General features: G+C 44.3%; 2 long non-coding RNA genes across 3 annotated transcripts; both read left to right on the forward strand.

The window, feature by feature from the left end:
- The first annotated feature begins 5,968 nt into the window (after window positions 1-5,968).
- Window positions 5,969-18,045, forward strand: LOC134760556 (uncharacterized). Of its 2 annotated transcripts, XR_010138252.1 has the most exons (5): window positions 5,969-10,898; window positions 11,010-11,322; window positions 11,845-12,040; window positions 12,914-13,054; window positions 16,985-18,045. It is a non-coding gene; the product is annotated as an uncharacterized LOC134760556 (long non-coding RNA). The 2 variants fall into 2 exon arrangements; XR_010138251.1 differs by having other exon boundaries at window positions 6,547-11,322; window positions 16,985-18,044.
- A 166-nt stretch (window positions 18,046-18,211) lies between these two features.
- Window positions 18,212-24,590, forward strand: LOC134760557 (uncharacterized). The gene is made up of 3 exons (XR_010138253.1): window positions 18,212-19,028; window positions 22,378-22,847; window positions 23,107-24,590. It is a non-coding gene; the product is annotated as an uncharacterized LOC134760557 (long non-coding RNA).
- The last annotated feature ends 1,345 nt before the right edge of the window (window positions 24,591-25,935 follow it).

Consider the following 25,935-nt stretch of genomic DNA (forward strand, 5'->3'; position numbering starts at 1 on the left):
CTCTTGTCACCCAGCCTTGAGTGCAATGGTGCCATCTTGGCTTACTGCAACCTCCACGTCCCGGTTTCAAGCAATTTTCCTGCCTCAGCCCCCTGAGTAGCTGAGATTACAGGCACACGCCACTATGCCCAGCTCATTTTGTATTTTTAGTAGGGATGGGGTTTCACCATGTTGGCCAGGGTGGTCTAGAAGTCCCAACCTCAGGTGATCTGCCCGCTTCTGAGATTACAGGTGTGAGCCATCGTGCCCAGCCCTTTTGTAGGGTATTTATAGTTTGGGGTTTAACATTTAAGTCTTTAATCTCTCTCTCTCTCTCTCTCTCTCTCTCTCTCTATATATATATATATATATATATTTTTTTTTTTTTTTGAGACAGGGTCTTACTCTGTCACCCAGATTGGAGTGCAGTGGCGCAATCTCTGTTTACCACAACCTCTACCTCACAGGCTCAAGCGATTCTCCGGCCTTAGCCTCCTGAGTAGCTGAGATTACAGGTACCTGCCACCACACCCAGCTAATTTCTATATTCTCAGTAGAGACAGGGTTTTACCATGTTGGCCAGGCTGGTCTCGAACTCCTGACCTCAAATGATCCACCTGCCTCAGCCTCCCAAATTTCTGGGATTACAGCCACCATGCCCCACCTAATATATCTTGAGTTGATTTTTGTATATGGTGTAAGGAAGGGTTCCAGTTTCAATTTTCTGTATATGGCTAGCCAGTTCTCCCAGCACCACTTATTAAATAGAGAATCCTTTCCTCATTGCTTGTTTTGGTCAGGTTTGTCAAAAATCAGATGGTTGGCCAGGCATGGTGGCTCATGCCTGTAATCCCAGCACTTTGGGAGGCCAAGGCGGGTGGATCACGAGATCAGGAGATAGAGACCCTCCCAGCTAACATGGTGAAAGCCCATCTCTACTAAAAATACAAAAAATTAGCCCTGCATAGTGGCACGTGCCTGTAGTCTCAGGTATTTGGGAGGCTGAGACAGGAGAATAACTTGAACCCGGGATGCAGAGGTTGCAGTGAGCCAAGATCGCGCCACTGCACTCCAGCCCAGGTGACTGACACTCCATCTCAAAAAAAAAAAAAAAAAAAAAAGATCAGATGATTGTAGGTATGTGGTCTTATTTCTGGGTTCTCTGTTCTAGTCCATTAGTCTATGTGTCTGTTCTTGTACCAGTAGCAGGCTGTTTTGGTTACTGTGGCCTTGTAATATAATTTGAACTCAGATAGTGTAATGCCTCCAGCTTTGTTCTTTTTGCTTAGGATTGTCTTGGCTATTCAGGCTCTGTTTTGGTTCCATATGAATTTTATTTTATTTTATTTTATTTCATTTTATTTTATTTTATTTTTTGAAACGGAGTCTCACTCTGTCGCCCAGGCTGGAGTGCACTGGCGCAATCTCGGCTCACTGCAAGCTCCACCTCCTGGGCTCACACCATTCTCCTGCCTCAGCCTCCCGAGTAGCTGGGACTACAGGTGCCCTCCACCACGCCAGACTAATTTTTTTGTATTTTTCGTAGAGACAGGGTTTCACCGTGTTAGCCAGGATGGTCTCGATCTCCTAACCTCATGATCCACCTGCCTCGGCCTCCCGAAGTGCTGGGATTACAGGCGTGAGCCACCGTGCCCGGCCCCATATGAATTTTAAAATAGTTTTTTCTAATTCTGTGAGGAACATCAATGGTAGTTTAATGGGAATAGCATTGAATCTATAAATTGCTTTAGGCAGTATGGCCATTTTCACGAAATTGATTATTCTTATCCATAAGCATGGAGTGTTTTTCCATTTGTTTGTGTCATTTCTGATTTCTTTGTGCAGTAATCCCCTTTATTTCTTAAGTCTGTGTGAATTGGTTGCTACTGTTTGCCACAGAAGGAGCCTAGACTATATAGCAGAGCCTGCCCCTATTTCTAAGAGCGACTGGATAAAGCTGTATCATGTGCCCACTCCTGATCCCATGATAGGGCTCAAGTAGACTTAAACTACACAGACTTATCCAGAAGAACAGCAGTGTGCAAAGAAAAGTTATATCAGAAGACAGGACTGTGGACAGGCAAGTTCACCTCAGCCACATACTTTAGTTAGATACAATTTTAAGTATTTTCTATGATCTGGGAACTATTAGAGATAAAAAAGAAGTGTAATATGCCTGTTCTCAAGAATGGAGAATGAAGACTTATACATGGGAAAATAAATATAATGAGCAAATCAAGGCAGCATAATGTTAGCATTGAATTGGAGGTACAGGAAGCAGATGCTATGGTAGCAGGAGTTTGCTTCCTGAAGACTTTTGGCCACTTACCAAATGTGCCGAGCATTTTCAGGCTCTAGATTTCAGTAGTCTGAAAAATGCCCTTTCCTCCTATCGAAATTCCATGTATCCTGCAAGACTGAACTCAAAGACCACTTCCTTATGAAATCTTCCCAGCTGGCCCCCCACCAAAAACTCTACCCTTCCACAGAACTTTCCTTGTGCTTCTGTAACATGGCATTTGTTACATTCGTCTGTATTTCCTACTGTCTTTCCCATCACCCCTCAAGAATAGAGATTGTGGGCCAGGCGTGGTGGCTCACGCCTGTAATGCTAGCACTTTGGGAGGCCAAGGCGGGTGGTTCATTTGAGGTCAGGAGTTAGAGACCAGCCTGGCCAACATGGTGAAACCCCGTCTCTACTTTTACTAGTTTTTGTGTTTTTAACACAAAAAGTTAGCCGGGCATGGTGGATCATGCCTGTAATCCCAGCACTTTGGGAGGCCGAGGCAAGTGGATTGCCTAAGGTCAGGAGTTTGAGACCAGCCTGGGCAACATGGCGAAACCCTGTCTCTAGTAAAAACACAAAAAATTAGCCCGGCATGGCGGTGGGTACCTGTAATCCCAGCTACTCGGGAGGCTGAGGTGGATCACTTGAGCTTGGGAAGCAGAGGTTACATTGAGCTGAGACGCTGCCACTGTACTCCAGCCTGGACAACAGAACAAGACTCTCTCAAAGAGACAAGAAAACCAAACCAAACCAAAACAACAACAAAAAACCTCCAACAGCAGGGAACTGGAATGGGAAACTGATGGAAGAGAACAGACCGGAGAGGAATTTGAGAGTTTCAAGGGCAATAGTAATTATATTAATATAAGGACTTGAGAATTGGATGGCTGTTTCTTCTGGCTCTTGCTGCATTGGAGAAAGACATGAAAGGCTGAGGGTCATTAATCGCCTGTAAGTTGAAGTGTGAAAACCAGAGGCCCTCCTTGGCAGCATATAGAGACTCATCACCTGCAATGGGAGAGCAGAAAAGGCTGAGGAACAGGAGCGGGCCTTCATTATAAGAGCAGCAAAGTTCCAAAGAAGGTTGGGTTCTCTATCACGTTCAGCTCCAGTGTATGCCAAAGGAACTGCAAGACCTAGATCATAGATTTCAGCAAGAGCCAGGAAAGTACATCCGGCACTATATCTTGAGGGTGGTGGATCAAGGAGCACTGAATAAAGTTGGATAACAGAGTCTATCGATGTGGGGCCAATATCCCATGATACAAGATTTAACAACTATTGAAGATCCCAGGAGATGGTGCTATTAAGCTGCTTGGTTGCCTCTCAAAGTTTGGAAAAATCAATGGTCCATTGTAAGTGAAGTAGAAATGCTAGAACTATCATGGACCATGTGAGGGTCTAAGGGCACTGTATTTACAAAGCAATAAGGAATGCGCTGACTGAGGGGCACTGGCATGTTGGGAAACTCACTGTGGCTGTTACATATGGGTCGGTGTTCATGGTAGCAAATGCTGCCACAGAACTGGGATCCCTGAGAGTAACGGGTAGGATCCCAGGAGATAGCATTTAACCCTCAGATGCAAGCTGGGCACAATTAGCATAATGAGTGACACCAGGGAGGACCTGATCCAAGGAGAGCTATGGAGAAAATTAATAAGAATATGAAGTTTTGGCCGGATGTGGTGGCTCACACCTGTAATCCCAACACTTTGGGAGGCCAAGGCAGGCAGATCATGAGGTCAAGAGATCAAGACCATCCTGGCCAATGTGGTGAAACCCTGTCTCTATTAAAAATACAAAAATTAGCTGGGTGTGGTGGCACATGCCTGTAATCCCAGCTACTCAGGAGGCTGAGGTAGGAGAATCACTTGAACCCGGGAGGCAGAGGCTGCAGTGAGTCAAGATCACGTCACTGCACTCCAGCCTGGTGATAGAGTGAGACTCCATCTCAAAAAAAAAAATAATTTTAGCATTTAACCAAAATGCCATTTCAAATCAGTGGGGAAAGGATGTACTATTCAATAAAAGAATAAATCCAGTGATGGAATCAGGTGATGGTGGAGCAATTGGAAAGCCATCAGGAATAAACTGGAGCCATGGTTCATATCACACCCCCAAATCACTCAAATGAATCAAACAGAAAAAGTGAAACAATAAAAGTGCCAGATGGAAACAAAAAAGAACATTATATTCCCAGGGGCTAGATAGATGGAGCAGCCAAAAAGCCAATTGTTTAATATGTACAACCAGAAGAAATCAAAGATGGGTAAGTAGGAGTTTGAGGGCAGTCACCCCAATAACCCATAACCCAGAACTTGACTGAAGGAGAGAGCAGGTTTCCAGGAAGAAGTGCCACAGCAAATGTATATGATCGTGATTCCCCCAATCCTTCTCCAAGGAAACCAATGAACATTTCCTTAGGAAATGGTAATTCCCAACCATGTTGAGGGCTGTTGGATATAAGGCCTGAGTTAACACTGATGCCTGGAGACCCAAAGCTTTACTGTGGTCTCCCTGTTAAAGTGGGAGTATATTGGGGCTAGGTAATAAATGGAGCCTTTGCCCCAGGTCTAGTTCACAGTGGGTCCAAAGACCCACCTGATTTTCTGTCTCCAGATGTATAATGCCAATGTAATATGACATGGAAATACTTGGGAGTTGGAAGAACCACCTCTGCTCCCCATCATTGCTGTCAGGGACTAGGATTTTACCCTCCATATAAGCCATTAGCCTGTTATTGTTTCATGTTTGCTGGTTGAATATGAGACTCTTGGGTCAGAGACAAAGGACTTTATCAGACCACAGCAAGCAGTATCAGCATCATGTCTGCATCCGTTCCTCTTGCCCCCAGTTCCCATAGAGGTGATGCAGAGGATCCAGATTGATGCCTATACATAAAGTGGGTTGTGTTACAGGAGAACAATCACTGAGTTTAGGGAATCCACCATTTTTTTCCTCCAACTTTTGTTTTAAGTTCCAGGGTACATGCACAGGATGTGCAGGTTTGTTACAAAGGGAAACGTGTGCCATGGTGGTTTGTTGCCCAGATCAACCTATCACCCAGGTATTAAGCCCAGCATTAATTAGCTGTTTTTCCTGATGCTCTCCCTCCCTGAAACCCCCTCCAACAGGCCCCAGTGTGTGTTGTTCCCCACCATGTTTCCATGTGTTCTCATTATTCAGCTCCCACTTAGAAATGAGAGCATGCGATGTTTGGTTTTCTGTTCCCGCGTTAGTTTGCTGAGATAACGGTTTCCAGCTCCATCCATGTTCCTGCAAAGGAAATGATCGCATTCCTTTTTATGGGAATCCACTTTTTTTTTTTTTTTTTGAGACAGAGTCTCCCTCTGTCACCCAGGCTGGAGTGCAGTGGCTCAGTCTTGGCTCACTGCAACCTCCGCCTCCCAGGTTCAAGCAATTCTCCTGCCTCAGCCTCCTGAGTAGCTGGGATTACAGGCACCCACCACCACGCCCAGCTAATTTTTGTATTTTTAGTAGAGACGGAGTTTCACCATGTTGGTCAGGCTGGTCTCAAACTCCTAACCTCGTGATCTGCCTGCCTCGGCCTCCCAAAGTGCTGAGATTACAGGCGTGAGCTACCGTGCCTGGCCAGGAATCCACTATTTTTATAAGCAGTATGCAAGTCTACTCTTTGTCCTAGAAGGAGATGTTAGCTCATCTCTCAAGGTTCATTGCTGTGTGTTCAACCCTGAGAAATCTGCTAAGTAGAGAGAAGTCAAGATCTTGTCTTCCCAGCATATTAGCAGGAATGTTCAGGGATACTCAGAATCCAGATCAGATTGCTTCTCCCAAAAGTTCTTTTTTAGACTGTAAAGTTAGGGCTATCATAGTGGAGAAGGCCAAGTAGAAACCTCTGAAACTACTCCCTCCTGTTCCATGCAAGAGAGTAAATAAAAAACAATATTACAGTCCAGGGAACAGCAGAGATTAAAACCACCTTTGAAGACTTCATGAATGCAGGAGTAATGTTTTCTCCACTTAATTCTGACCTTAACCAGAATGCAATGGTCCATTGTAAGTGAAGTAGAAATGCTAGAAATGTAGGAACTTCAGTTCCTGAAGGATGTGACAAACTCACCCAAGGAGTATCCCCAGTTGTGCTTGCTGGGTTACAAATGGTATTTTTGTTAGAGCAGATTAACATGGCTTTAGGTGTGTGGTATTAGCCATTAATCTGGCCAATGCATTCTTTTTTTTTTTTTTTTTTTGAGATGGAGTCTTGCTCTTGCTCTTTTGCCCAGGCTGGAGTGAAGTGGTGTGATCTCGGCTGACTGCAACCTCCACCCCTCAGGTTCAAGTGATTCTCCTGCCTCAGCCTCCTGAGTAAGTAGGATTGTAGTGCCTGCTACCATGCCCCACTAATTTTTGTATTTTTACTAGAGATGGGGTTTTGTCATGTTGGCCAGGCTGGTCTTGAACTCCTGACCTCAGGCGATCCACCCACCTCAGCCTCGCAAAGTGCTAGGATTACAGGCATGAGCCACCTCACCCGGCCACATTCTTATCCATTTCTAACTGGAAGAAGTTCACATTCATGTGGGATGGACAACAGTGTAGATTACAGTCTTGCCCTGGGGTTGTGTTAACTCTCTTGCATTCTGTAGAAATAAATTCTGAAAGGACCTTGACCATCTGAACACCCCAGAATATTACATTGGCCCACTATATCAATGACATGATGTTATTTGGACCAGATGAGCAAGAAATACAAATACTTGTTGGAGGCCTGGATAAGACATGTGTTCCAGAGGGTTCTATAAAGATTCAGGGGCCTGCCACAGTAGTGAAGTTTTAGTGGCTTCAGGCATACTAGGATATCTCCTTCCAAAGTAAAGGTCAAGTTATTCCATCTTGCACTTCCCACCACTAAGAAGCAAGCATAATGCCTACCAGGCCTCTTTGGGCTCTGGTGGCGCATATTACCTACTTAGGAACACTGCTTTAAACCTTACCAAGTGACATAGAAATCTACCAGCATTGTGTGAGGCCTAGGGCAGGAAAGGGCTCCATAGTGGTTTCAGGTTACAGTACGAGCAGTCCTGCTTCTTGGGCCATGTGACCCATTATATCATATGGTTTTAGAGGCGAGATCAGCCTGGCCAACATAGCAAAACCTCATCTCTACTGAAAACACAAAAATTACTTGGGTGTGGTGGCACACACCTGTATTCTCAGCTACTTGGGAGGCTGAGACAGAATGGTTTGAACCCCGGAGGCAGAGGTTGCAGTGAGCAGAGATGGTGTCACTGCACCCCAGCCTGGGTGACAGAGCAAGACTCTGTCTCAAAAAAAAAAAAAAGAAAATGCATTGGCCAGGCGTGGTGGCTCACACCTGTAATCTCAACACTTTGGGAGGCTGAGGCAGGTGGATCACGAGGTCAGGAGATTGAGACCATCCTGGCTAACATGGTGAAAGCCCGCCTCTACTAAAAATACAAAAAAATTAGCCGGGCATGGTGCTGGGTGACTAATCCCAGCTGCTCGGGAGGCTGAGGCAGGAGAACGCTGTGAACCCAGGAGGCGGAGCTTGCAGTGAGCCAAGATTGCACCACTGCACTCCAACCTGGGTAACAGAATGAGACTCAGTCTCAAAAAAAAAAAAAAAAAAAAATGCGTCATGTGAGGTTTATGCCAGCCCCAATAACAGGCATGCACCACCACACCTGGCTAATTTTTGTATTTTTTTGGGGACCGGGCTTTGCCATATTGGCCAGGCTGGTCTTGACCTCAGGTGATCTGCCCACGTCAGCCTCCCTCAGTGTTGGGATTACAGACACGAGCTACCCTGCTGGCCGAGGAGGAACAATACTGAGACTGGTTCATGGATGGTTCAAGTTATATTCTAATGTGGTTACAAGCTGAAAACAAACTCTGCTAACTACAGTCCCTCTCAGGACTAGCCCTGAAACAAGGAGTGACAGGAAATCCTCCCAATGTTTAGAGATTTGGGGAGTGTGCTGATCATCTGCTTTGTGTAGAGAGAGACACATGGCTCAAGGCAAAAGTATATATGAGCTCATGGCAGTAGTGAATGGCTTCATTGGTTGCTCAGAGGCCTGGGAGGAGAAATATTAGAATATGGGAGGCCTGGGGGTATGGGGTGATATAGATCCACAGATCTACAGGAACGGGCATGAAATGTGAAGATCTTTGCATCACATGCTAATGCCTGCTCCTAGCAGCCACTGTGGGAGAGGCACTGAACAACAGGAGTGCACTAGGCAGAATGACCCAGCCAGCTGCTACCAGTCACCACAGGGCTGGCACAGTGTGCTCATAAATGGAGTTTATTAATCCACTTAGGCTACAGCAAAATACCACAAAAAATGTGGCTTAAACAACAGAAATTTGTTTTCTCACAGTTCTGGAGAAAGTCCAAAAATCACACTGCCAGCAGGGTTGGTGTCTGGTTGCAGATGGCTGCCTTCATCCTGTGTAGGCACATGCCCTTTCTTCAGTGCATGGGAGGTGGAAGGGAGGGCGGGCACATTCAAGAAAAGTGCTCTCCATGTCTCTTATAAGGGCACTAATCCTTTTGGATCAGGGCCCCACCATTATGAGTTCACTTAATCTTAATTACTTCCTTAGAGGCCCCATCTCCAAATACAGCCATACTGGGGGCTAGGGCTCCTACATACACATTTTGGGGGAAAATAAACATTTAGTCCATAGTAGTGAGTATCCACATTGGAAAGGATAGAAGCTACTCAAGGGCCCAACGTCATTTATAAAGGCTGCTGTAAATTATGCTAGTGCTGAATGTTCGGTCTGCAAGCAACAGAGACCAACAGTAAGCCCTTGATATCACATTATGCCTTAAGGAGACCAAGCAACCACATTATTGATTGCCCCTACTATCCTAAAAGGGGCAATGACTTGTCTTCTTGGCAATCAACATATATCTTGGATATTGATTTTCCTTTCTTTCTTTTTGTTTTTTCTTTTTTTTTGAGATGGGGTCCTCTCTGTTGCCCAGGCTGGAGTGCAGTGGCACAGTCTCGGCTCATTGCAACCTCCGCCTCCTGGGTTCAAGAAATTCTCCTGTCTCAGCCTCCCAAGTTGCTGGGACTACAGGTGCATGCCACCACGCCTGGCTAATTTTTTTTTTTTTTTTTGTATTTTTAGTAAAGATGGAGTTTCACCATTTTGGTCAGGGTGGTCTCGAACTTCTGACCTCAGGTGATCCACCCACCTTGGTCTCCCAAAGTGCTGAGATTACAGGCGTGAGCCACCTCACCTGGCTAGATTTTCCTTTCTTACTTCTGTTGCCTCATCCAGCACCACTGTCCAAGGGTTTATAGTGCTTTGCCCACCATGATGGGAACCCGTAAAACATTGTATTGGCTCAAGGGATCCACTTAACAGTAAAGGAGGTATGTCAGTAGGACACTTTACCATGGGATCTATAGGTCCTATTGTATTCCATGCTACCCGGAGACATCTGGCCTGACAGTAATGGGATGGCCTTTGAAAGCCAGCTGAGACACCAGCTTAGAGTTAATAGATGGCATCCTACAGAATGCAGTATATACCCTAAATCAGTGCCCGTTATATAGTGCTGTGTCCCTAAAACGGTAGAATATGTGAGTCTGGGAACCAAAGGGTAGAAGTAGGAGTGGCTGTTTATCATCCCTCCCAACAGCTCATTTAGGGAATTTGTGCTTCTAGGTTCTGTGGCTCTAGAAGTCTTCATTCCCAGAGGGAAAATATTTCCACCAGGGGACACAAGAGTTCTAGTAAACTGTCAGTCACATTAGGTACTTTATACCAGGATACCAGCAGGCAAGGAAATGAGTCATCATCCTGTCAGGAGGAATTGCCCTCATCAGGAGGAGATAGGACTGCTGTCACATGATGGAGGCAGGGAAGAGTAAGTCTGGCACCCAAGTAATCCACTGGGGTTTCTCTTGATATTCCCCTGTCAATCTTTTTTTTGAGACAGAGTCTCACTCTGTCATCCAGGCTGGAGTGCGGTGGCATGATCTCGGCCCACTGCAACCTCCACCCGCCAGGTTCAAGCAATTCTCCTGCCTCAGCCTCTCAAGTAGCTGGGATTACAGGCATCTGCCACCACACCTGGCTAATTTTTGTATTTTTTGTAGAGACGGAGTTTCACCATGTTGGCCAGGTTAGTCTTGAAATCCCGATCTCAAGTGATCCACCCACCTTGGCCTCCCAAAGTGCTGGGATTACAGGTGTGAGCCACTGCACCTGGCATCCCCTGCTCAATCTTGACAGTAACGGACAAATGCAGCATCACAGTTGGAGAAAGAAAGATATAATAATCAGGGACTCCTACTGCTCATGGAAAAGGATCAGGGTCCATCTCTCAGATAGGCCAGTTAGACCAGAAGAGGTGCTGGTTGAGGGTGGAGGTAATCTGGAATGGGCAGTAGAGAAGGAAGATGATGAGTATTGATTGTGACCTTGACACCAGCTGTGGTATTGGTGGGGGCAAGGATGTGGTTCATCCCACTGTCTTTACAAGTTTCCTTAGGAAAAGAGACCAATAAGAACACTGAAGGAGCTCTTCCAAGATGGAGTGAACTTATTCTATGAAACAAGTGGACTCAAAAGGTGCAAGGAGTGCACTGTAGTGGGTGCTGTGGTGAGTTGCCCAGATTCTCTTTTCAGGATGGAGGCCCTCATTTACCCAGCTGCCGGGAGTGTTGGCAGCTGACGGTTCTCAGCTGAGTCATTCTCTGGAAATTTCTTTCAGCTAAAGAGAACCACCTTGCCCAACCAAGGTCACACCTTGGGGGCAGTCACATCCAATGACTGCTTGATGAGAGGGCCCACCCTGAAGCTAATTCCAGCTCCAGAGGTCCCTGTAAGGCTCAGCTGAGGCTTCTGTCGAATTGCACTGCAGATCGACTCAATCCTACTTCTGTTCCCTCTAAGATCTCCCCTTAATAAACCTCTTGTATGCAGATTTCTGAATCTCAGGGCCTGTTTCCTGAGGAAGCTGACCTACAACACAAGGTCTGCATGCAGATGGAGTTTGTGGTTCAGCATTTCTTACAACATCGCAGGTAATGCCAATGCTGTCAGTATGCAGAATTCAATTTTGGAATCAGATTTATGGGGACATAATTTACATGGAGTTAAAGTGTACTCTTTTTCAGAGTATGTTTTAATGAGTTTTCAAAAATGTACAGCGTCACATAGCCACCACCACAATCAAGATATGGAACATATCCATCACCCCCAAAAGTTCTCTCAGGCTCCTTTGTACCCAATCCCGTATCCTCACTTCCATTTTCTGGCAATCATTAATCTTGTTTCTGTCCCTTTGGTTTTGATTTTCCAGAATGTCAAATAAATGAAATAATATTACATATAGCCTTTTGAGTGTGACTTCAATCACTTACCATGATGTTTTGAGATTTATGTATGTCATTGAATGTATTGGTAGTTCATTCCTTTTTATCACCATGTAGCATTTCATTGCATGGATGTGTTACAATTTGTTTATCCATCCTTAGTTGATAGACATTTGGATTGTTTCCAGTTTGTGGTGGTTATAAATAAATGTGGTATACATTTGTTAACAGTTCTTTGTATGGAAATACGCTTTCATTTATTTTGGGAAAACACCTTGGAGTAGGATTGCTGAGTTGTATGGAAAATGTATGCCCAACTTCCGAAGGAGATGCCACACTGTCTTCCAAAGAGAATATACTATTTGCTTTCCCATCAGCAATGTCTAAGAGTTCCAGTTGCTCTACATCCTCCCCAGGACTTGGTATTGTAAGTTTCAAAACATTTTAGCCATTCTAGTAGGTGTGTCACTATAGTGTGGCTTAAATTTGCCTTTACCTAGTAAATTATGGTGAAAGGCAGCTTCTTATATATTTGTTAAACACTTGTTTCTCTTATTTTTCAAAGTGTCCTTTCAACTCTTTTGTCCATTGAGTGGGGTGGGGGTTGCCTTCTTTTAATCTATTGAATTGAAAATGTTGGCCAGGTGAGGTGGCTCCTGCCTGTAATCCCAGCACTTTGAGAGGCTGAGGCAGGTGGATCACGAGGTCAGGAATTCAAGACCAGCCTAGCCAAGACGGTGAAGCTCTGTCTCTATGAAAAAATGCAAAAATTAACCAGGCATGGTGGCAGGAGCCTGTAATCTCAGCTACTCGGGAGGCTGAGGCAGAGAATTGCTTGAACCCTGGAGGCAGAGGTTGCAGTAAGCTGAGATCACGCCACTACACTCCAGCCTGGGGAACAGAGTGAGACTCTGTCTCAAAAAAAAGAAAACATTATTTGTATATTATGGGTAAATATATGGGTAAAGTGTTGTTTATATATCCTTGATCAGCTATAGCTTTGCAAGTTTTTTCTCCCAGTTTGCTCTGTTATTTTTTGGCTTGTCTTTTTATTTTCTAACAATGTTAGAAATTTTGTTAATTTTGAGATTCCGTCTCAAAAAAAAAAAAAATTCCTGATTTATACTTTTTACAGCCTATCTATAAAATCTTTCCCTACCCCAAGGTCACAAGACTGTCTACTAGATGTTTTAGAGTTTACATTTCGGCCTATAATCTATTCCCTAAAAATCGTAAATTTGGGGCTAATTTTTAAAATGTGGAAAAGAATCAGTTTTTGTTTGTTTGTTTGTTTTTGCAGGTAGATGTTGAATATCCCAGAACCATTTGTTGAAGAGACTATCTTTTTCCTATTGAATTATTTTGGCACTTTGTTAAAAAGCAATAGACCAGGCGGGGCATGGTGGCTCAAGCCTGTAATCCCAGCACTTCGGAGCCCAAGGTGGGCAGATTACTTAAGGTCAGGAGTTGGAGACCAGCCTGGCCAACATGGTGAAATCCCGTTTCTACTGAAAAAAAAAAACAAAAATTAGTCAGGCGTGGTTGTGGGTGCCTGTAATCCCAGCCACTCAGGAGTCTGAGGCAGGAGAATCACTTGAACCGAGGAGGCGGAGGTTGCAGTGAACCAAGATCACACCACTGCACTCCACCATGGGTAACACAGCAAGACCCTCTCTCAGAAAAAAAAAAAAAAAAAAAAAAAAAAAAGGACCATAGATGTGTGGGTCTATTCCTGGATTCCCAATTCTGTTCCATGGATCTATATCTACCCTTATATCAATACCACACTGTCTTGATCACTGTCCAGCTTTATAGTAAGTCTTGTGATCAAGTAGTGTGAGTCCTTCAACTTTGTTCTTTTTTAATCAAAATTGTTTTAGCTATTCCAGGTACTTTGCTTTTCCATATAAATTTTTAAATCAGCTTATCAATTTCTACCAAAAAAGCCCACTAAGATTTTAATTGGAATTGCACTGAATCTATAGATCAATTCAAATGTGAATATTGAATCTTCCAGTCTTTGAACATGGCATATCTTTCCATTGATTTTGGTCTTGTTAATTTCTGTGATCAGTGTTTTATAGTTTTTTGCAAAAAATATTGCCCATTTTTGTTATATTTATCCCTATTTTAATTTGGGGTGGTATTGTACATGGTACTTTATAAAATTTCAATTAATTTTTCAGTTAATAAAATTTCATTGCAAGTACATAGGAATAGAATTAATTTTTTTATATTGACCTTGTATCTTGCAACCTTGCTAAACTCTAAGAACTCTTTTTTTTTTTTTTTTTTTGAGACAGAGTCTCACTCTCCTGCCTGGGCTGGAATGCAGTGGTATGATCTTGGCTCACTGCAACCTCCACCTCCTGGGTTCAAGTGATTCTCCTGCCTCAGCCTCCCAAGTACCTGGGATTACAGGCACACGCCACCATGCCTGGCTAATTTTTGTGTTTTTAGTAGAGATAGGGTTTCACCATGTTGGCCAGGCTGGCTTCAAACTCCTGACCTCAGGTGATCTGCCTGCCTTGGCCTCCCAAAGTCCCGGGATTACAGGCCTGAGCCACCACGCCCAGCCAATGCTAAGAACTCTTATGAGGAGAAAGATTCAATTCATGGGTCTGATCAGATATTTTAAATAAGAAATCTACATTATTCTTTAAAGCAATTTTTAATTATTTATTTATTTATTTATTTATGAGACTGAGTCTGCTGTGTCGCTCAGGCTGGAGTGCAGTGGCATGATCTCAGCTCTCTGCAACCTCCACCTCCCTGGTTCAGGCAATTCTTTTGCTTCAGCCTCCCGAGTAGCTAAGACTACAGGCACACGCCACAACGCCCAAATAATTTTTGTATTTTCAGTAGAGAAGGGGTTTCACCATGTTGGTCAGGCTGGTCTCAAACTCCTGACCTCAGGTGATCTGCCCACCTTGGCCTCCCAAAGTGTTGGGATTACAGGTGTGAGCCACCGTGCCAAAGAACAGCAATTATAGATCACAATTATATATCATAAGAACAGTGTTAAGATGGCAACAAGGGAACAAGGGGCCGGGCGCAGTGGCTCATGCCTGCAATCCCAGCATTTTGGGAGTCTGAGGCCAGAGAATCACTTGAAACCAGGAAGTGGAGGTGGAGGTTGCCATGAGCTGAGATTGCGCCACTGCCCCTCCAGCCTGGGCAACAGAGGGAGACTGCGTATCAAAAAAAAAAAAAAAAAAAAGGATGACATCAAGGGAATCCAAATAAAAGAAAAAGGATCACATAACCTCTCACCACCTCACAAATCAACTGTTTCTCTAGTTCCCTTTCCAGGTTTCCAGATTTAATCACAATTTTATTCTCTGTTTTTCTTTAATTTCTCATAAGCTATATAGTGCTTCTAGTTATAATTTTAAATAGCTGTATCCTATTTTATTAAGTACATGTATCATAATGGACTTAAATTTTCCTCTATTTCCATTTATTAAAGAATAAATTCTCAGGAGTGGGATTTCTGAGCCCAAGGATTTGAACATTCCTATGGTTATTGACATGTATTGTCAAATTGTACTGCAAATGAGTACAGGATTTCTACATTGTAAAATTCATTTCTGTGTGACACACAGAGCTAGCACACTACTCTGAAAGACAGATGGAACTCAGAGAAATGAAGCGAACAGAATGTAGATAGGTAAAGGTTGGAGTATTGATGTCAAGATAGGCATAACACACAGAACATTCAGGAACAATGGTTAGAATGAAGTTTGAGTAGTGAGTGGTTTAAGTGTAGATTCACATTTTGGGATCAGATTGTGGAATGCCAACCTGAGGAACTGAGACTCCATTCTGTAGGCAATGAAAAGCTGCTGAAGATTGATAAAATAACAATGATGTTTTATTTTTTATTTCTTTTTCTTTTTTCTTTTTTTTGAGACTGAGTCTTGCTCTTGTCGCCCAGGCTGGAGTGCAGTGGCACGATCTCAGTTCACTGCAACCTCTGCCTCCCATGTTCAAGCCATTTGGGAGGCCAAGGCGGGTGGGTCACCTGAGGTCAGGAGCTCAAGACCAGCCTGACCAACATGCAGAAACCCCATCTCGCTTGAACCCAGGAGGCAGAGGTTGCAGTGAGCCAAGATCACGCCATTGCACTCTAGCCTGGGCAGCAAGAGCAAAACTCCGTCTCAAAAAAAAAAAAAAAATCACCCCATTAGTCATCAGGAATCTGCCTCTGAGACAGCAAGTTACAAAATCCCCATTTAAGCCAGAACCTGTTTTCTTTTTTCTTTTCTTTTTTTTTCTTTTTTTGAGACGGAGTCTCGCTTTGTCACCCAGGCTAGAATGCAGTGGCATGATCTCGGCTCACTGCAACTTCCGCCTCCTGGGTTCAAGCAATTCTCCTGCCTCAGCCTCCCAGGTAGCTGGGACTACAAGCGCACACCACCACCCCCAGCTAATTTTTTGTATTTTAGTAGAGACAGGCTTTCACGGTGTTGCCCAGGCTGGTGGTGAACTCCTGACCTCGTGATCCACCCTCCAGAGCAGGGACATGATAGGGGATGGGTGGGTAAAGGTCATACAGGCATGAGGGGATGGAAGGTGCCCCTGGGCCATACATGAGTCTGCACTTCTCTTCCTTCTTGTGCTCTGTCTAGATGCACTGCAATTTGCAGATGAATTCCTTTGAGATGCTCCCATGGACTGAGGCCATGTGTGTCATCTGCACTCTCCAGCTCCATTATGTTCCTGGATCAAGTAGAATTTGACCAATTTAAGGAGTAGACAGTACAGGGGGAACAGAAAGGAGAGAATGGAAGGGAAATTCTTTGCAGTCTTCTCAGACACCATGGACACCAGGAACAATTTCATCATGCCACATCATTTGTAGGCAATCGCCAATTGATTGGGATATGGAACAACTGGAACTCTCATTCATAGCAGACTGGAGTGTAAAATAATCCAATTTAGAAAAACAGGCAGGGTGTGGTGGCTCACACCTGTAATCCCAGCACTTTGAGAGGCTGAGGTGGGAGGATCACTTGAGTCCAGGAGCCTTGAGACCAGCCTGGGCAAGATAGGAAGACCCTGTCTCTACATATAATTTAAAAAACAAGTGAGCCGATTGTGATGGTGCACACCTGTGGTCCCAGCTTCGTGGGAGGCTGAGGTGGGAGGCTCACTTAACCCCAGGAGGCCAAGGCTGCAGTGAAGTGTCCTCATGCCACTGCACTCCAGCCTGGGCAATAGAGCAAGACTCTGTCTCAAAAAATTAAAAAATAGAAAGAAAAACTGCTTGGTGAGTTGTAATACAGTCATATATCTACATCCATGTTCTGGCTTTTCTACTAAAAAATTACCCAAGAGAAAGGAAAATATATTTGTCTGTTTTTAACAGCTTTACTCATCATAGCCCCAGGCTGGAAACAATGCAAATGGTCACCAACAGGAGAAAGGAGAAATGAATTGTGGTTTTCATACAACAGAGTGGCCTTCAGCAATAATAAGGAGCTAAGTCACAGGAAACATCAATGGGCCTCCCAACTGAGTGGAAGAAGCCAGATCCAAACAGACACATGCTGTGAGAATTCCATTCGAGTCAAGTTGAACAACAGGCCATAATGGCGTCACCCTTGGGGGTCACTGACTGGGAGAGGCACAAAGGAGTCCTCCAGAGGCTGGAAATGTTCTGGATCTGGTTCTGGGTGGTGGTTGCACAGGTGTTTGCCTCCATTAAAAACAGGCTGAGGCTGGGTGCAGCGGCTGACGCCTGTAATTCAGCACTTTTGTAGGCTGAGGCAGGAGGATTGCTTGAGCCCAGGAGTTCGAGACCAGCCTGGGCAGCATAGCAAAACCTGGTCTCTACTAAAAATCAAAAAAATCAGTGGGGCATGGTGGTGCATGCCTGTAGTCCAAGCTACAGGGAGGCTGAGGCAGGAAGACTGCTTCAGCCTGGGAGGTTGAGGCCACAGTGAGAGCTGTGATCGCGCCACTGCACTCCAGGTTCGGTGACAGAGCAAGAACCTGTCTCCAAACAAAACAAAACAAAACAAAACTCAAACAGAAAACGAGGATCTACATTTTATTCTACCTAGACAATATCTCCATAAAATACTGCTAAAAGAAAAAAATCTCCCAGAGCCCAAGGAGGCACAGGCACAGCTCAGAGTTCCAGCAAATCAGCACCTTAGCATCACCTTGAGCCTTGGTGGTTAGTCACAGGTAAGCAGCCACATTGGTGAGTCTAGCCCATAAAGGAGGGCCCTCTGCTCCAAGCCTTGCCTGGAGGGGCCCTGGTCATTCCCACTATCCATCACAAGTTCAATGGCTAACCAATGTGTGCCAAATACATAAAATGTAGCTGGCACAGTGGCTCACGCCTGTAATCCCAGCACTTTGGGAGGCTGAGATGGGTAGATCACAACGTCAGGAGATTGAGACCATCCTGGCTGACACAGTGAAACCCTGCCTCTACTAAAAATACAAAAAAATTAGCCAGGCATGGTGGCAGGCGCCTATGGCCCCAGCTGCTTGGGAGGCTGAGGCAGGAGAATGGTGTGCACCCGGGAGGCGGAGCTCATAGTGAGCCGAGGTCCTGCCACTGCACTCCAGCCTGAGCGACAGAGTGAGACTCCATCTCAAAAAAGCAACAACAAAAAAGGAAGCAAACTGGGTATGTGCTTTTAGAGATGTTGTACGTTTTCAGCATTATAAATGAATAGAGATGACTAGCAATAGTTAGTTTGGTGGACAGATTTTTGGTATCTTAGTTTTGGATTTCTTCCACTAAAGGGATTGCCTGTTGAACGTTGTTAGGAATGTTAAGTACTGAAGGCAAACTGCCTGGGTTTGAATTTTGTTCTGTCCCTTGCACCCTGCCTGGCTTCAAATCCTAGCTTTGCTTATTAAGTTCTTTTAAGGGGATGATCTTTGAGCAAATGTCTTAGCTTCTATTTTCCCAAGTAAATGGACACAGTAGTTGCTACCTTGTGAAATAGTCATGTAATTGACCAGCATTTACTAAGTTGCGTCAGTGTTGAGTTTCAGTCATTGGTGATTCTGTAGTCAGACTGTGAGGAGGTTTTAGGGTGGGGGGTGGTGTGTGTGTGTAGCACTTAATTTCATACAGAAAGGAAAAGATACTTTTGATAACTGAGAGGCAGCTTTTCTTTGCTTTTGCATCAAAATGGAAGAAGGGAGTTTGGACAGGGAAACGAATTCTGTTCAATACTAAGCTCTCTTCCTCAAAATCAGAGGTACATAGAATGTGTAATAATTTACAGAATGTCTAGACTGAAACCATCCATTTTTTTAAATTTATTTTTATTTTTTCATGTTGAGACTGAGCTGAAGTTAATCTCTGGCGACGTTCTGGATGTACTGGACAAACACCTCATTCCAGCAGCTAACACTGGCAAGTCCAAGGTTTTCTATTATGAAATGTAGGTTCTATACTAACAACTAACAAGTGTACTTCAATAATTTTAAACACTCTCAGGAATAATTGGCTTTCTTTTTTTCTTAGACATTTCCTATTATTTTCCTTATTAAATATAACCAAAAATCCCACAGAAATTAACTGAGGAGCCTCTAAATATCAACAAAATTATCATTTGATAGACTAGAATTAAACAAGCAAGTGGTTCCAAGAAATGGCACAAGTGTATTAATCATAAAATAAAATTTCTCCATGAAACATTCAGCCACAACTGTGAAATGTGTGGCCATTTGGGGGAGGGGAATGAGATAGGTCCCATGAAAGCAAAAGAATATAAATAAGTAAAGCAAAAGCTAATGCATTTTTATAATAGCCTGACCATCTTTTTATTCCAACATTGACTATCCTTCTAACATTAAACAATTATTTTTAAATAAAAGTTGGAAACCTACATAGAAGAAAGTCATGATTCTAAAATGGCCAACTTTTAATCTTACCTTTTCCTTTCTAGTATAGACCCTACATTTCATAACAGAAAACCTTTGACTTGCCAGTGTTAGCTGCTGGAATGAGGTGTTTGTCCAGTGCATCCAGCATGTTGCCACAGATTAACTTTAGCTCAGTCTCAACCTGAAAAAAATAAAAATAAATTTTAAAAAATCATATTGTTTCAGTCTAGAAATTCTGTAAATTATTACACATTTCTATCTACCTCTGGTTTTGTGGAAGAGAACTTAGTAATACAGAGAATTCGTATCCCTCTCCAAACTCACTTCTTCACTTTTGACACAGAGGCAGAGAAAAGCTGCCTCTCGGTTAGCAAAAGTATCTTTTCCTTTTTGCACGCAATTAAGTGCTACACAAACACACCACCCCCTACCCCAACACCCCATCACAGTCCAATTGCAGAATCACCAATGACTAAAACTAAACACTGATGCAACTTGGTAAATGCTGGTCAATTACATGACTATTTCACAAGATAGCAACTATTGTGTCCATTTACTTGGGAAAACAAGCTAAGACATTTGCTCAAAGATCATCCTCTTAAAAGAACTTAATAAGCAGAGCTAGGATTTGAAGCCAGGCAGGGTGCAAGGGACAGAACAAAATTCAAACCCAGGCAGTTTGCCTTCAGTACTTACACTCCTAACAATGTACAACCGGCAATCCCTTTAGTGGAAGAGATCCAAAACTAGTTAAGATACCAAAAATCTATGGACCAAAAAAACTATTGCTACTCATCTCTATTCATTTATAATGCTGAAAATGTACAGCACCTCTAAACGCACATACCCAACTTGCTTCCTTTTTTTTTTTTTTCTTTTTTTGAGACAGAGTTTTGCTTTGTCCCTCAGGCTGGAGTGCAATGGCACAATCTCAGCTCACTGCAACATCCACCTCCCGGGTTCACACCATTCTCTGCCTCAGCCTCCCAAGTTGCTGGGACTACAGGCACTACCACCATGCCAGGCTAATTTTTTTTTTTTTGTATGTTTAGTAGAGACGGGGTTTTGCCGTGTTAGCCAAGATGGCCTCAATCTCCTGACCTTGTGATCCACCCACCTCGGCCTCCCAAAGTGCTGGGATTACAGGTGTGAGCCACTGTGCCCAGCCACTTGCTTCCTATTTTCTATGAACTCATGGCACTACTGTTGAACCTTTCTAGGTTTCTCTCATGCCCCTGGAACCTCCTTTCCACTGTAAAACATTCTCTCGCTCTTTCTTCCATAATAGCATCCTTATCTTAGCTAAGCAAAACAATTTTCTGAATCAACTATCTTCCTGATGACTTTTCAAATAGAGACTGCTGTAGGAGATGAAAGGTTTCCATGTTCTCCTAGCTCCTCACATACTCAATGACTGCTCTCCTGTTACTCCAAATCTTTCCTCCTCACAAGCCGATATTCTACATTCCATTTCTCAGTTTCTGTCATCAATAGATCTCTAGGTCCTTATCCCACATTCACTGACTATCTACAGCCAACCTATCCAATACCTGAGATCACACCAAGGTATGGTGTGGCCACGTTCCACTCAACAGAGTTCTTTGCTTTCTACTCGAAGACTTGCACATGTCCATACCCCTAACTGTGCTGCTCCATACTAGAAGTCATACACTGTAATGCTCCACTCTTGGCCATGGCTTCCTCTTTTAGTTTCTTTTCTCTTCTTGTTTATACTTAGGGACTCAACAAGACATCTACACTCTTTCTCTCTCCCTTTCTTTCTTTCCTTCCTTCTTTCTTTCTTTTTCTTTCTTTCTTTCTTTCCTTCTTTCTTTCTTTCTTTCTTTCTCTTTCTTCTTTCTTTTCTTTCTCTTTCTCTCTCTCTCTTTTCTTCTTTCCTTTTTTATGCCTGTACCTCATCTAAGACATCCAGACTCGAACTTTTCACATCTTCTCCCAATGTATCAGTTACTTCCTCATTCCTCTGGGACACAAAACTTGTCTATTGGTCATCAAAATTCTTTGACCCAACATATTTCATGGTAATGATAACATCAACCCCAGCTTACAACTTTATTTTTAGGGACAGGGTCTCACTTTTTTTGCCCACTGCTGCAGCTTCCAGGAGAAAAAGTTATTCACCTCTGCCCTGGAATATTCTGTAGCCTAATCCACGTGAGCAAAAGACAAAAAATCTACCAAGATATAAAATGTGTACTACATATACAGTCAAGTGAGCACTAGTCTGTGACCTCAAATGCCAATGACTATGGCCAAATTACTGACAGACATACCCTGAGAACTAAGCCAGACACTCAAAAGAAACAAGCCTCCCTTTTCAGAGACATTTTCTAAAACCATAAAGATAAAAGGCAAAAATTAGGACATATTCAGTTAACAACAAACTCCTTCTCCCAGATAATTTCTGTTGTATAAATCCAAAGATTAAAAACTATGACATTGGATAAAAAAACCTGAGTCTTTCAATAAAAAGGAGAATGGGACAAATTTAACCCAAAGCATTCATCATTTTTCTTGAAAATACAGTAGTTCCCTTTTATCTGAGAGGGATCCATTCTGAGATGCCCCAGTGGATACACTGAAACCATGGATAATACCAAACCTTATATATACTATATTTTGTTCTATACATACAAACTCATGGTAAAGTTTAATTTATAAACTAGGCACAGTAAAAGATTAATACCAGAACAATTATACTCTAATAGAAGTTACAAGAACATAGTCTCTTTTTCTCTCAAAATGTCTTATTGTACTGTACCACACTGGTAACTCAAACTGTGGATAAGGGGGGACTATGGTACAACAGTCTCACCATTTGCCGGTATTTCCGAATATTTTTCCCTTGTCTTATCCTCCCTTGTTTCCTTCTTTCTGTTCAAGGCTGCTGATTATTCTCCAGGAGGCTCTTGTAGCTCCAATCACGTGCTTATATGTAACAGATGGGAGGTTTCTTTCTTCAGCTGTCAGCTCCACATCCATCCCTGCTAATTTCTTCATTGACTCCACCATTTCTATAAGGGAAAAGCAAAATCTGTACACCTGCAGAATTAGCACCACATGGATGCTGCCAAAGGGTTTTCTGCCTGTGTCCTCTGGAGCGGTGACATCACATCCCCCCTGGACAGGAGCCCATTAAGCAACACTTGGCACAGTCAGGCAGTGCCACACCAGAATGTGGGGACCAGTGACTTCAGGGAGTGCTTGGCAGCAAGCCCCAAGGTCCTCAGGGTGCCCCAGGGCCTTCCTTGGAAACCGTACTGCTGTCAGTGCCCTGGACCCATGGGCCTGTGATGAGAGTGCAGCCTGAGCGATCTACACAATGCCTTCAGGGTCGTTCTTCCATCGTCCTGGTGAGGAGCACAGCCCTGATCCATGCAGGCCTCCTGACCCACACCCTCGTGTTCTCTCCCAAACACACTTTCTTATCTCTTCAATATGGGCAGGCTGAGAAGGCTAAAAATTTCCCACATTTTTGAGTTCTGCTTCCCTTTTGATTATAAGTTCTGTCTCTAAGTCATTCCTCTTTTCTTTCATTTTCCTAGAAACATTCAAGAGAATGAAGCTGCTCCTTCAATACTTTGCTTAGATATTTCTTCTGCCAAATTTCAGGTTCATCGCTGGCAAGTTCTGCCTTCCAGAAAACACTAGGACATGAGCACAATTCAGCCAAGTTCTCTGTCACATTATGACAAGCGTCACCTTTCCTCCAATGTCCGATAACGTGTTCTTCATTGCCATCTGAGGCTTCATCTGAATGAGTTTTCCCTTCTGTATTTTTATTTTTTAAAGAGACTGGGTCTCCCACTGTTGGCCAGGATGGTCTTGAACTCTCATCCTCAAACAATCCTCCCGTCTTGGCCTCCCAAAGTGCTAAGATTCCAGGCATGAGACACCATGCCCGACACCCTCCATATGCTACCAACATTCTGTCCAGCTCTCCTCTTCTCAGCCCTCGCCAGAATCACCCTTAACCAAGAGTCACAGGGAGAAGACAGCCACCCACACTTCAAGAGACAGGCCTGGAACAGAGCCTTCCTGCACAGCCTCAGAAGGGACTCACCCTGATGCCACCTTGATCTTGGACCCATGGCCTCCAGTACTGTGAGACAGTAACATTCTGTTGTTAAAGGTGCCCAGTCTGTGGTACTGTAAAACAGCCCTAGGAAACTAACACAGCCTGTTAGCCCACAGATGGTGGAGAGATGGAATGCTCAGTGGAGCTCCAGGCTTACTGTCTACAGCTCCCAAAGTGCGCTACGGGACCCTTGGGTGGGTGAGGTATGCAAGGTAATTTTGGGTGGTGCAGGGTGAAAAATTTCAATTGACATAAAAATGTGTTTATCTTACTGGGTAAATCAGGGGTCCTCACCTGTTAGGAACCAGGCTGCACAGCAGGAGGTGAGCAGCCAGCCAGCAAGCAAAGCTTCATCTGTAGAAACAGCCGCTCCCCATCCCTCACATTACTACATGAGCTCTGCCACCTGTCACATGAGTGGTGCCGTTACATTCTCATAGAATCCAACTGTGAACTGAGCATGCCAAGGATCTAGATTGCGTGCTCCTTATGAGAACCCAATGCCTGATGATCTGTGACTATCTCCCATCACCTCCTGATGGGACCATGTAGTTGCAGGAAAACAAGCTCAGGGCTCCCACTAATTCTATATTATGGTGAGTTGTGTAATTATTTCATTATATATTACAGTGAAATAATCATAGAAATAAAGCACACAATAAATGTAATGGGCTTGAATCATCTCTGAATCATCCCTTCCCCTTCTCCCAGGTCCGTGGAAGAGCTGTCTTCAAGAAAACTGCTCTCTGGTGCCAAAAAGTTTGGGGACCGCTGGTGTAAATGTTTCTAATAGTTAAACAACATAAACTTTACATGCTATGAAGAATACAGGTTTAAATGCTAATAAAAATAGGTGCAAATGAAAACACTCTTTCTGTGGTCCAGGGAATCTTAACCATTCTATCAGAAAGACTTGCAGATTGGAGCTGCAGCTGCCCTCCCACATCCTGTCCACTGTAAAGCCCTGCAACACACACACACACACACACACACACACACACACACACACATGCATATACTTGCACACACACATGCACACAGATGCACATACATAAATACATTCAAATGTATATTCCTGCACACACACACACACATACATACATACACATGCATATAGATGCACACACACACAGACACACACACGCTGTGCTTCATGCCCTCACTAGGGTGGCCTGGAAGGAAATGCGTGTTTTTAGGAGAAATGAAGACAACTGAGGCCCCTCATTCTCCTGGTGTTTGCACAAGTGCCTTCTCTGCAGACCATGCTTGAGTCTCTTTCTTGGTTCTCCCTCTTACTGAAAGAGAGAAGCAGAGGCCCAGCACATACTTGGCTGCTTAGGGCTCAAGCCAAGTTCGCAAGCTTCCTGGGGAGCCTAGTGAGATGAAGGCACTGCAGAGCCTCCCCAAAAGAGGCGTCGGCTTTTCATGGATCCTTGAGCCCAGGAAGGCAATAGATGAGACATCACACTTCATCAGAAGACACAAGTAAACTCCAGTGAGAAAGGGCAATGGTCAAAGGTTTTATTCTGTCGGAGAGGGGGTTCTTGGGCTGTAAGCAGCAGGCAGAAGACTTTATTGCATGCGTAGTTAGGTGATGGCAACCTATGGTTTTCACTGGGGACTGGGATCAAGAGTGACCCGACCTCCTACTCATGCTCGTCTCTCCCTGTCTCTCTCTTTGCCTTTTGTGTCTCTCTCCCTATCTCTTGCTCCTTTTCCTCTCAGCCTCCTCTGTCTCTCTCCTTATCTCTCTTCCTCTCTCTCTCTAACTCCTTCTCCCCATCTCTCTTTCTCTCTCCTTCTTTTCCACTTCTCTCTCCCTCCTCATCTCTCTGCCTGCCACTGTTCAGGATCCTGTGGCCCCACGTGGATGGGCGGACACAGGACCCCTAGGCTACCTTTCACAGCGCAAGCAGAGGGCTGCAGGACCTTGGTCCCCACCTCCCAGCATCCTCAAAATGAGGGGTGTGGGGTGTGCCTGTGCTCTCCTGGGTGGGCACCCCACACTCCAGGAAATAGAAACCGCAGGTCACAGCTGGCTCGAGTGGTGCCCACGGGGCTGCCAGCTTCCATCGTGTGATCTGCTGAGGCCAAAGCAGAGGACAGCAGCCCAGGCCCGACTCTGCAGCAGGGTGGGGGTAGGGGTGGGCTTGGGGGTGGGGATGGGGATGGGAGCCGCCAATGCAAACTGGCCCCTGGCTGGTTTCCTACCCTGCACCCTGCCATGCAAGGCCTCCTCTCCCACCCCTACCCCTGTCTGCCCCACCTCCACCCCTAGGCTGTCCCACACCCAGGCTCCAGAAGTCTCCCAGGATCCAGGAACTAAGGGCAACCACTGGGTTCCACAGCCCCTAGTCCATGGG

This window comes from Pongo abelii, chromosome 19, assembly GCF_028885655.2.
Source record: "Pongo abelii isolate AG06213 chromosome 19, NHGRI_mPonAbe1-v2.0_pri, whole genome shotgun sequence".
Lineage (NCBI taxonomy): Eukaryota > Metazoa > Chordata > Mammalia > Primates > Hominidae > Pongo > Pongo abelii.